Here is an 11,920-nt window from a genome sequence, read left to right as displayed (position 1 = left end):
TTTTTTCTCTACTTTTTCAACAACGTGGTTAACTCTATTAGTTGATGAGCCCTTAATTGATTGTACTTATTTATTATGTATTCTTAAGGGAGAGGGTATATTTATGTGGTTGTTGAATAACACCTCTATCCAGGTCCACAGTCTTATTGTATAGCTTAATTAATCTTTGAGTGAAGAATAACAGTGTGGGCAAGTATTCCTACTTAGAATGTATGTCTATTATGGCTAAAAAAGATCATAGATATATATAACCACGTTTTGTGGTGTATATCACTCCCTGAGTCTATACCTTGGACGTGGCCGATACTCGGAAACCATTGCTGGTCTAAGAAAATTCTTGGCCTAGTTAACATTTAGAGGAAGACTAACTCAAGCAGAAATAAGTTTAAATTGAAGAAAAGCATTTAAAACAATTTACGGAATCTTAAAGTTATCTGAAAATATGGATATAAATGATAAAATTTTAGCAAAATATTTGAAACTGAATACTGAAAGTCTCTCTAACTCTGCCTATTTATGGAGCCTCTAATGTTTAAAGATAGGTGTTGGGGCAAGACCCACGACAACCTTAATCAAACTACTAAAGCAAAAAAAATAATAATAGATTCCTCCGAAAAGGAAGGAGACCTCACCAAAAGCTAACGAGTAGTGATGTGATCTCAACGAATCAACTGCTGGTTATACTGAATACTTTTATCTGCATCATGAAATGATGCAACATCGAATGACATCAATATATGGAATGTACGGTATGTAACAAAACTGAAGGAAATAGATAACTGAGTTAAAGGACTGACATAACTTAACTTAAGTAAAGAATTCACATGGAGAAAAATCATTTAGCTTTACAATATAAGATGCAATAATAGCAAATACTAAAATATAAACACTTTACTTTATTAGGAAGTTTCTCTAACCTAAAACCATTACTATGTGTCTCATAATACAACGTTTACCCACTTGCCAGAGTCACCCTATACCTTTCCAGAGTATAGAACACAACCTTAACATATGGATCCACTAAAAGCCTTCTTGAGGTGTCACGACCCAAAAATGGACGTGACAACACTTGTCTATTCCCACCAAGAGAAGTCATCCTAAATTCAATGAAAATGAAAGAAAAACAGAAATATAAAGCAAGAAGAAGACAAAGGTAGAAAACTTATTCATTCTAAACAATACCTCAAAATCTAGTTTTCACGTGTACAAGCCATTAAATACATTAAGTGTGGAATTTAGAAGTATGTACACATCTCAGTCTTTGTTTCTCAAATAGAACAAAACCTAAAGTAAAGAAACAAGAGGGTCCGCTGGGATGACAAACAGCTACATCTCCAAATCCTTGACAAGCCTCGAAATCAGAAGAAGGAGAACCTGTCACACTACCCTGAGAAACGATCTCTAATACACCTAGCATCCTCAACAAAGTCTCCTGAAACAAAGGAGCTCCACACTCGGGAGGAACCTAGTCCTCCGCAACCTCACCCTATGGCTCAAAAGAAGCATCTCTAGCTCGACCTCTAACCGGTGCTACTCCATGGGCATGACCTTTAGCTAGGGCCCTACCTCTACCCCTAGCTGGGGTCTCAACAACAAGCTCAAGGACTGCCTCCCCTCTACCACTAGAAACAGAAGTTGTGGTCCTCGACATCTGCCAAAACAATACGCGACAACTCAACACTAGCGAAGGTAACCACGTACGATAAGAATGAATGAATAAAAGGAAGTTTCCTAACTGTAATGACCCGAAAGGTCATTTTGGTAATTTTTCGTGGAAATGACTATTTTGCCCTTTCGGTAGTTGCCCCGAGTCCCATGTTTTGTGGTTGTAAAGTTGGTTTGAGGAAAAGTTGGTAAAAAGTTGAGTTTTTGAGAAGTTGAGTTTTTATGAGTTAAAGTTGGTTAAAAAGTGCTTTTTCGAGTCATTTGGAGTTTCGGGATTCAGATCAGATTTCCGTCGATTTCGGCAGTTTTAGAATGTCGAAACGGGTCTGTGTGAAGTTAAGGAGTCGAATTTGGAGTTGAAACGAAGAATTGAGGTCCTAAGTTGCTAAAATTGTGAAATTTTGATAAAGAGTTGACTTTGGTCAACATATGAGGTTCCGAGGCTCAGATTGAAATTCTGAGAGTACCGTTGGTTTCGGGAGGCGATTCTAAGTCTAGAATGAGTCTTGGTTGAATTTTTAGACGCTCCGTTTGAGTTTCAAATTTTTTTGGCGTTAAACTAGTTTCTTGGCATCTTATTGAATTTCGGGTCTAGGAGTCCTCGAATTCAAATTCCGACGGTTCCATTGAGTCCGGAACGTCGAATTTAGTGGGGGTACATATTTAGTTTGTGTGCACGAGATTCCGAACGAATCCCGAGGGTCCAACGGGGACTTAAACTTTGGTGTTATAATTGTGTTTCGGCTGCTGTGTATTTTAGCTGCAACAACAGTTTCTTTTCTTTTTTTTTAAAAGCCAAAATCAGTAGCTAAATTCCCCCAACTTGAAAAATACCCATTTCTCCATTTTTAGACTTTGAGAGCTCGAAAATAGGTGATTTCAAGTGGGTTTTCGCAAGGAATTCATTGGGTAAGTTATTTCCAACTTATATCTTTGATTTCCATCGATTATTTATGGATTTTAACATCAAAATTTGAGATCTCAACTGAAAAATTTGGGGGTTTTTGCCTAATCCGAATTTAATAGAAAATTTGAGTTTGTGAACTCATTTCAACTCCTTTTTCGAAACGGTTTTCACTATTGGATTCTAAATTTCTTGGGGAACATTTTTCACTAAAAATTTCCAGATTTTGAAAATATTTTTTGGAACGAGATATTTTTGACCATTTTACCCTTTTCTCCAAATTTCACGATATTGGTGTTGTTAGATTCGTATTGATTGTGAGATTCTATTTATGAATAGATTGTGGTGATTTGGAGCGTGCTCGGAAGGGTAAAACTCAAATTTGAGTTACTAGTTGAAGTGTTTTGAGGCAAGTGACTTCTAAACTTTGTTAAACTCTTAGACTGCACATGACTACTTTCCTAATTGTGTTGGGGAGTAATGGGGATTGAGGATGAGTTTTATTTGTTGATTGAAATTGTTGTAATTGAAAGATGGGGAATAAAACGAGTTAAATGTGTTATATGTGACTTGAATTTGTTGAATAAGTCATGTGATAACTGATATTGAGGGGATAGAAGAGCATGAGTAGGCTATGATTGATACAGACATTGATGTTGAGACAGATGATGTGTAATACCATGATGTGGTCGTGATATGATTGTGATTGAGACAGACGATGTGTAATACTATGATGTGGTCGTGATATGATTGTGATTGAGACAGACGATATGTAATACTATGATGTGGTCGTGATATGATTGTGATTGAGACAGACGATGTGTAATACTATGATGTGGTCGTGATATGGTTGTGATTGAGACAGATGATGTGTAATACTATGATGTGATCGTGAAATGATTGTGATTGATGACATGTGCATATTCATTATTCATCCCATGTGTGAACTATCTGTTGCATGAGTTCTGAGACACTGATATGAGGATGGATGGATATGAGACACAGTTGAGACTAGCTCCGGCTAGAGATATATGAGATGGACTAGCTCCGGCTAGCGATTTGGATGCCGATGGGATCTGGTTCCGGCGGTGATACATGGTCCATGTGTGGCCCCCATGGGTTCTGATTTGAGTATTCAGCGCGGTCTGATTACGTCAACAGATGTGTATCTTAGGACAGACATGCATCACGACTACATGACATCATTATTGCATTTGCATCGCATTTGACTTCATCTTTGTCTGTGGTGTGTGGATTTTTCCTATTTGCCCCTCTTCATGTGATATATGATCTATTTGCTCTTACATGAGGATATGAGGTTGATGTTGAGACACTGTTGGATATATCTGTTGATTATAAATTGTGTAGTATAAGTTGTTGGTTCGCTGTTAGAATGAAGTTTCGGTGGTTCGGTTGGGATTGAAAGGAGTTGTTTGTAGCTGCTAGTTTAGCTTAGTTTAGTGTTACTTGCGAGTACCTGTTGCTTTTGGTACTCACCCTTGCCTCTACACAATTGTGTAGGTTGACAGCTCTATCAGATCCGGCTTATTACTCATCTTCAGATTAGAGCTTCCAGACTTACTTGAGAGGTAGCAGTTCATTCCAGACGTGCCCTCAAGTTATCTATATTTACTGTTCTGTTCTATTCTAGAACTTTACTATGAGACTTGTATATTTTATTCAGATTCTGTATTAGAGGTTTGTACATGTGACAACCAATTCTGGGGTTATGTTGAGTTTATTTAAAGACTTCCGCTTATCTTTCTTTCTTATTCTTGTTTTATAAATTCTGTATCGTCGGGTTTTTGGGTGTTAGGCTTACGTGTCCGGTGGGGTTTGGGCACGTGCCATCACATCCGGTTTTGGGGTGTGACACTAACAGTCTTCTTAGACTCTCAAGGATAAATAGAGAAGTCTCTAATACCATTTTTCACGATCCAAAAATGGAAGTGATGATAAGTAAACCTCAACCCAACGAAAATGAAAGAAAAGTGTAAATATAAAGCAAGAACAAGACAAAGGCGGAAAACTTATTCATTCTAAACAATACCCAAAAATCTGATTGTCACTTGTACAAGCCACTAAATACATAAAATGAGGAATTTAGAAATAAGTAAAGTCTCAGTCTTTGTTTCTCAAATAGAACAAAGCATAAAGTAAAGTAACTAGAGGGTCCGCCGGGATGACAAGCAACTACCTCTCAAAATCCTTGACAAGCCTTGAAATTAGAAGAAAGAGAAAGATATCATAAGGGTCCTGGCTCGGAACCTACACAAGTGTAGAAGCAAGGGGTGAGTATCAACAATATGGTACTGAACAAGCAACCTAATAACCACATCATCTAGCTAGGAATCAAGTAACCCTTAGACTCCAACCGAACCACTTCAAACTACAACCTGCATAGAAATCATCCCAACCTAACAATTCTTCAATATATGGCTCACAAGGCCCAACACTTATAGTCGAATAATCATAATCAACAATCAAAATAACAAGGTAGGTCAATCTCAATTTCAAGTAGATCTGTCACACACAACAAGTGCATAAATCAGAAATAATAAGCAAGTCACACATAAACATCAAATGTAACAAGTCACACATAAACATCAAATGCAACAAGTCACACATAAACATCAAATGCAACAAGTCACAATAATCAATCTCTCACCGGAACCATTTCCCATCGGCACAATAGCACTAGTCAGAACCATTTTCCATTGGCTTTATATCAAATCATTAGTCCAAAACCATTTCCCATCGACTTTACATCACATCACTTGCCGAAACCATTTCCAATCGACTTTATATCAAATCACTAGCCAAAACCATTTCTCATCGGCTTAATAACAATCACTGGCAAATATCTCAACATCATAATAATCACCGACAAAGACCTCGACATCATAACACTCACCGAGAAAGACCTCGACATCATAAGCACTTGCCAGAAATTACCTCGGCATCAAACTATCACATGTCTCATCAAGCTGTTCAATAATCAATGCACACAAGCAATATCACACCACATGGAAGAGATAACAATTCAAGACTACGTTCATGCTATCAAGCATTACATCAATCAATCAACAAGGGTTACAACAAGGCAATTCAAAAATATCATAATCATCACATAGCCTTTTCATTTCAGCCCCTTTTTATTCGTTAAGAGTTAGCAAGTGGACAACTAACCCTTCCCCTCATTCCCAACACACAAGCAACGAAGGAAATACATGAATTCTACAAGAATACAAGGTTTATAAGATTACTTGCCTTAAATCAATCAGTAATCACTCCAAGAGTTGAGTCTTCCTCTTACAAATCACTTCTAAAGCCACATAATCTATATAAAAGCTAGTATTCACAATCACTTTCCGAAAACCACAATACCCACATCAATTCTCTTGAAAAGTGGGTCAATCAATACAAAATCTAATTTCAAAAATAGGGTTTGAATCCAAAACTTAATACTTGAAAATGATGTTTAAGGCCTTAGGAACTCGTTAGTTAAACCCATTTCAAAAAAGGGATCAAAACCACTTCAAAATCACCATTTTAGATCAAAACTCAAGTTTTTTTTAAAAACCTTGCCATTTTCCAAATCAGATCTCAAATTATGATGTTAAAATCCCTAAATAGTCAAAGAGAAATGAAGTTTTAAGATAAGAAAATCTTACCAAAATGATTTAGCACAAGGAAGCCTTTCCAAAATCGCCGCCAAGGGTTCCTGAACCTCAAAAATGAAATATGGGGCTTAAACCACAAAAATGGCAGGCAAAACCCCCCTCTGATGTGGCAAAAGTGAACTTAGGTATGCAAAAGTGAACCCCACAAAAGTGGTGACCTTTGCTTTCGCGAACATCGCGAGCCGAACTGAGATCCTTCACTTTTGTGACTTGAATCTCGATTCTGCAATCCTCGCAATCACGAAGAAACCTTCGTGAAAGCGAAGCACATCAGTATGAGAAAAACCTACCTACTCTCAAAACATTGAAAGGACCCTCGAAATTCGTTCAGAACCCCGTAAACTCAAACCTGATATGCAAATCAATAATACTCAATGTTCCAAACTCAATGGAATTGTACAAGAATCTGAGGTCTCCTTGACCCTTCATCCATGAAAACCACAAGAAACTAACTGAACGCCTAAAAAGGCTAAAAGAAGCTCGAGACCTTTCAAAAATCAACAAAGACCTCACCTAGTACTAAAATCATCTACCGAATCTAATGGAACTCTAAGAATTCAGATCTGAGCATCAGAACCTAAAATTTGGAGGAGCTTGACTTAAAGATTAGGCTTTAGCTCTTAGTTAACTTCAATTTCTTATTTTGTTTTGTTGTCGCCTTATGTTTATTGCAACATTTATCTTGTTTTTTTAAGTTTATGTTTTAAGTCTATTTTATATCATTACAATGATCTGATAAGGAAATAAATCCAACTTCAATGGAAGCATAGAAAATAATAAGTTAAGAAAAATATTAATCTTTGTGCAAAAATTAGACATAGAGATAATGATAAAAGTAGATTCACTAATTACTGTGAATCAAAAAGGTCGGATCAAACTCAGTGTTATGACAAAAAATTAATAAATAAAGTAAGTAATAGATTAGGAAGATCTCTTACTCGTCCATAGAAAAAGGTATAAAATTGATATTCAATGATCATATACTGCCATCAGTATAATCACAATGTACAAGAAGAGAAGACAAATGATATCTCAAAAAGTAAAAGAAAATTTAAACAATGATCTCTTTAAAAGGAGAAAAGATCATTGATTTCATGGAAAACCTATCAAGAATTAGAGAATGTCTAAAGAGGTGTAATGAGTACATGACTCTCTATTAATTAGGCATAATACATAAATATATTTTTTAACTTGCTTCAGCTGACATCTAAGTCCTCCAACTTTAGGTGTGCACAAGGATACACTTAGACTAGTATAAGATTGAACAAGTAGACACATGTATCCTAGGATACAAATTTTCATGTCAAATGTCATGCAGGATAAGTTGTTTTTAAATGTTCCCTCTTAAATTTAAATTTTCCCTTACAAATGAAAACTAAAACTATTGTTTAACACCTCAAAAATTAGAACTAAGATTTAATAAAAGAAAGTGGCAAACCACGAAAGGGTCCATGGGCCGTGAAGAGGACCACGACCCATCTCCCTGCTTGTGGTTGTGCACCCAACAAAAGGTGAAAGACCATGGACCACTAGATGGCATGTGGAGCTCCACACGAGTTGTGAAGTGGCCCATGAAAGGAGCACAAAACCACCCCAGTCACTGTGAAGGACCATGGACCACTAGACAGTCCATGGAACTTCACATGTCCCGTCATGTGGCCAGTGAAAAATTGTACAATACACCCAAGGGTCTGGGAAGAACCACGGCCGCCTAAACAGCCCGTGGAGCTTCACAAGAGTCATGAAATGGCTCGTGAAAGAGGTTTGTCAAACTTCGAGGCTTGGTTCAACTTCAAATGATCATATCTTTTAGCACAAAATGAATTAGGTGACTCATGACCTATCAAATTAAAGATCATGAAATCTTCTTTCCAACACCACCGAGTTTGCCTAATTCTAATCCTAGAGTAAAAATATTTATGCTCATTTTAGTGAAGCCTTCTCAGGCGGAGAAGCATGACGACCCACTTGGTGGTCATTCATGCCTTAGATGGCCCATCAGGCCTCTCATGAAGACCACATCGTCAGCTTTAAGTCATGGTCGTTTTGGTCTTTTTCCCTATTCATTTGGCACTTAGACTACGTTGTTTGTGCTTAAACTACGTCGTTCTTCTCAGTCTAAGCCTAATAATCTAGTTAGAAACTACCCAGAACCCTCATTCTCCTAAAATCATCAAACTTAGGACCAAAAAAAGAGAAAAGAGGCGATAGATTTCCCAAGAACAACCAGAGGTCTTCTTCAAGTTCAGCCCCGAAATCCAAAGGATTTCTCCATACTTTTCATCACCCGGTATGTAGGATTTCACTAGTGGGTTCCTTTAACCCATCATGTATCTAGAATTCAGTCAGTTCTTCGATATCTCATAAATTGTTTAGACCTAGGGTTTCCAAAACCTTGGAGATTCATTGTGATTTCAGCTGGTATAGTTTCTAAGATCTAAAAATAACATGTTTCTAGGAATATTTGCATAGTACCATGTATAGAATTCAGAACCCTAGCTTGTATCAACTATCAATACTCATGAATTATACTTGCTAGGTAGATTAGTTAGAAAATCATGCTTTAGAATTCTAATGTCATAACTCTTAGTATATTTATATTGCATTCTAAAATAGCATGCCAACATTTTGAACTACTCAGTATTTCAGTCACATTTTAGCTTTACATTTAGTTGGGAGTAGACTTAGCACTGAGTTGGACTAGGTTCAATGTACCCTCAAAGTTCTAGGACTACGTGCCAATGTAGGTTCAATAGTCCCCTCTGTTGGGCATCAATTTTTAGTGATCACGTCACAGTCATGCCTTTATACCCCTGGCAAGGTATATTAGGTCCTCTCAATGGGGAGTATACATCGGACTCCACATTTAGCTCACGTGGTTTATGTCGGTTAATAGTAGCTTCCACAGTCATACTCTTATTGCATTGACTATGTTATCAACATTTATTTTAGTATTAAGTTCAACATGTTATCTTCATAATTAGTACTTGGTCATTGAATCCAACTCAGTTTTCAGTTATATTTTCAGTATGCTTGTAATATTCCAGACTTAGGGTTAGCTTGGGATCACTCGTGACACTAAGCATCGTGTCGTGTCTAGGGGGTAGCCTCGGGGCGTGACAAACTTGGTATCATAGCATCATGTTCAAGAGTCCTAGGGTGTCTGAAAGCCGCACTAAGTAGAGTCTCTTTCATGAGTATGAAGCGCACCACACCTATGAGGGGGAGGCTACTAGGTGTTCTAGAAAATTTCACTTCTTTTGCTATTCCTATCGTGCGTGAAGTGTAAGTCAACTTCTCTTTTCTACTCTGTCGTTATGCGTTTCAGATCATGCCTCCTCATAGAGCTAATGCATGCAATGCTAACACACGCAATGCTACTACAGTTCCTCCAGTCCCTAACCATGAGTTTACGAATGGAGAGTTCCAAAATGGGATCCAACTGTTGAGTCAGATCGTATCTTTTAGCACAAAATAAATTAGGTGGCCCATGACCTATCACATTAAAGATCTTGAAATCCTCTTTCCAACGCCACTGAGTTTGCTTAATTCCAAGCCCAAAGTAAAATTTTATGGTTGTTTTAGTAAGGCCATGTCAGGCCGGGCAGCATGACGATCCACTTGATGGGCATTTATGCCTTAGACAGCCCGCTATGCCCCTTATGAAGACCACTTTATCAGATTTAAGTAAGGGTCATTTTGGTCTTTTCCCGTATTTGTTTGACACTTAAACTACATCATTTGGTGCTTAAACTATGTCATTTTACTCAGTCTAAGCCTAAATCTAGTTAGAAACTACCCCGAACGCTCATTCTCCTATACTCATCTAACTTAGAACAAAAATAAGATAAAAGAGGCGGTAGTTTTCCCAAGAACAAACAGAGGTCTTCTTCAAGTTCATCCCCGAAATCCAAAGAATTTCTCTCTAGTATTCATCACTAGGTATGTGGGGTTTCACTAGTGTGTTCCTTTCACCCATTATGTCACTAGAATTCAGTCAGTTCTTCAATTTCTCATAAATTGTTTAGACCTAGGGTTTCTGAAACCTTGAAGATTCATTGTGATTTCAGCTGCTATAGTTTCCACGATCTAAATAACATGTTTCTTGGAATATTTGCATAGCTCCATATATAGAATTCATAACCCTAGCTTGTATCAACTTTCAACATTCATGAATTATACTTGCTAGGCAGATAAGTCAGAAAATCATGCTTTAGAATTCAAATGTCATAACTTTCAGTATATTTATATTGCATTCTCAGATATCATGTTAGCATTTTGAGCTACTTAGTATTTCAGTCGCATTTTAGCTTTACATTCAATTGGGAGTAGACTTAACACCGAGTTGGACTAGGGTTCAACATACCCTCAAAGTAACAGAACTATGTGCCAACTTAGGTTCAGAAGTCCCTTCTGTTGGGCATCAGTTTTTAGTGATCATGCCACAGTCATGCATTTATACACATGGCAAGGGATATTAGGTCCTCTCGATAGGGCGTATACACCGGACTCCATGTTTAGCTCATGTGGTTTATGTTGGTTAATAGTAGCTCCCACAATCGTACTCTTATTTCATTGACCATGTTATCAACATTTATTTCAGTATTCAGTTCAACATGTTGCATTTTGTTCAGTTTTCAGTTATACTTCAGTATAACCTACATCCATGTTCAGTCTATATTGTTTAGTTTATATTGTTTAGCTTAGAATCTATATCTTGCATGCTCAGTATATTCAAAATACTGACACATACTTTTGCGCTACATGGTTGTATGATGTAGGATTATGCACTCAGCACCCAGATCACACTTAGTTCAAATTCCAGCCCATACTGAGCAACTTCAGTGGTGAGTCCTCATAATTCGAGCATGTTTATTTATGCTTTTGGTTTAGTTAGTTTATTATTAGTGTTTTGTATTTTTAGAGTTTGCTAGGGACTTTTCCCAACAACTCATTAGTTCTAGAGGATTTCAGACATAGAGTCAGTGTTTAGTGTTCTGGGTTGTTTCCCATGGATATTTAGATATATTTTCACCTGGAGTCCTTTAAATGAGATTTGACTCACTTCACAATTATGCTTCCGCTTACTAAGTTATATTTGAAGTATGCTTGTGATACGCCAAACATAGGTTTAGCTTGGGGTCACTCATGACTCTAATCATCGTGTCGCGTCTAGGGGTAGCCTCAGGGCATGACAATTTGGGTCTTTGGTATCGTAGAAATATTTCTTTGCAAAATATTTTCCTGAAATGTTTTTTAGTGTTTGGTGGAAGAATGGAAAAATATTTTTCTATATTATAATGAATTTTACTTGTGGTTCTACTTTGACTGAATTAATGAATTCATATTTCACATAATTATAAAATATTTAAGAAATTCAAATAAAAAAAGTTAGATTTGATTGTTTTCTGTTTTATATGTTTAAATTGATTTCAATTAGTTTTTTCCCTATTAAAATCAAATTGAAAGAATATTAAACACCGCTAATCCCTTAAAAGAAATAAATGATATTTTTAGAGGAATAACAATTTTTATTCAAGTTATAAGAATAACTACTCACAAGTAAAAAAATGTGACACAAAATCCAATTTAAACTTTTAGATTTTTTCTGCGTGCATTTGGTCATGTGCTTTTCTATCATTAATAGTTCTAGAATTCTATTTTAATT

Source organism: Solanum verrucosum, unplaced genomic scaffold, assembly GCF_900185275.1.
Source record: "Solanum verrucosum unplaced genomic scaffold, falcon-dt-bn FXZP01000007.1, whole genome shotgun sequence".
Classification (NCBI taxonomy): domain Eukaryota; kingdom Viridiplantae; phylum Streptophyta; class Magnoliopsida; order Solanales; family Solanaceae; genus Solanum; species Solanum verrucosum.
Note: the sequence above shows the minus strand (reverse complement) of the source record.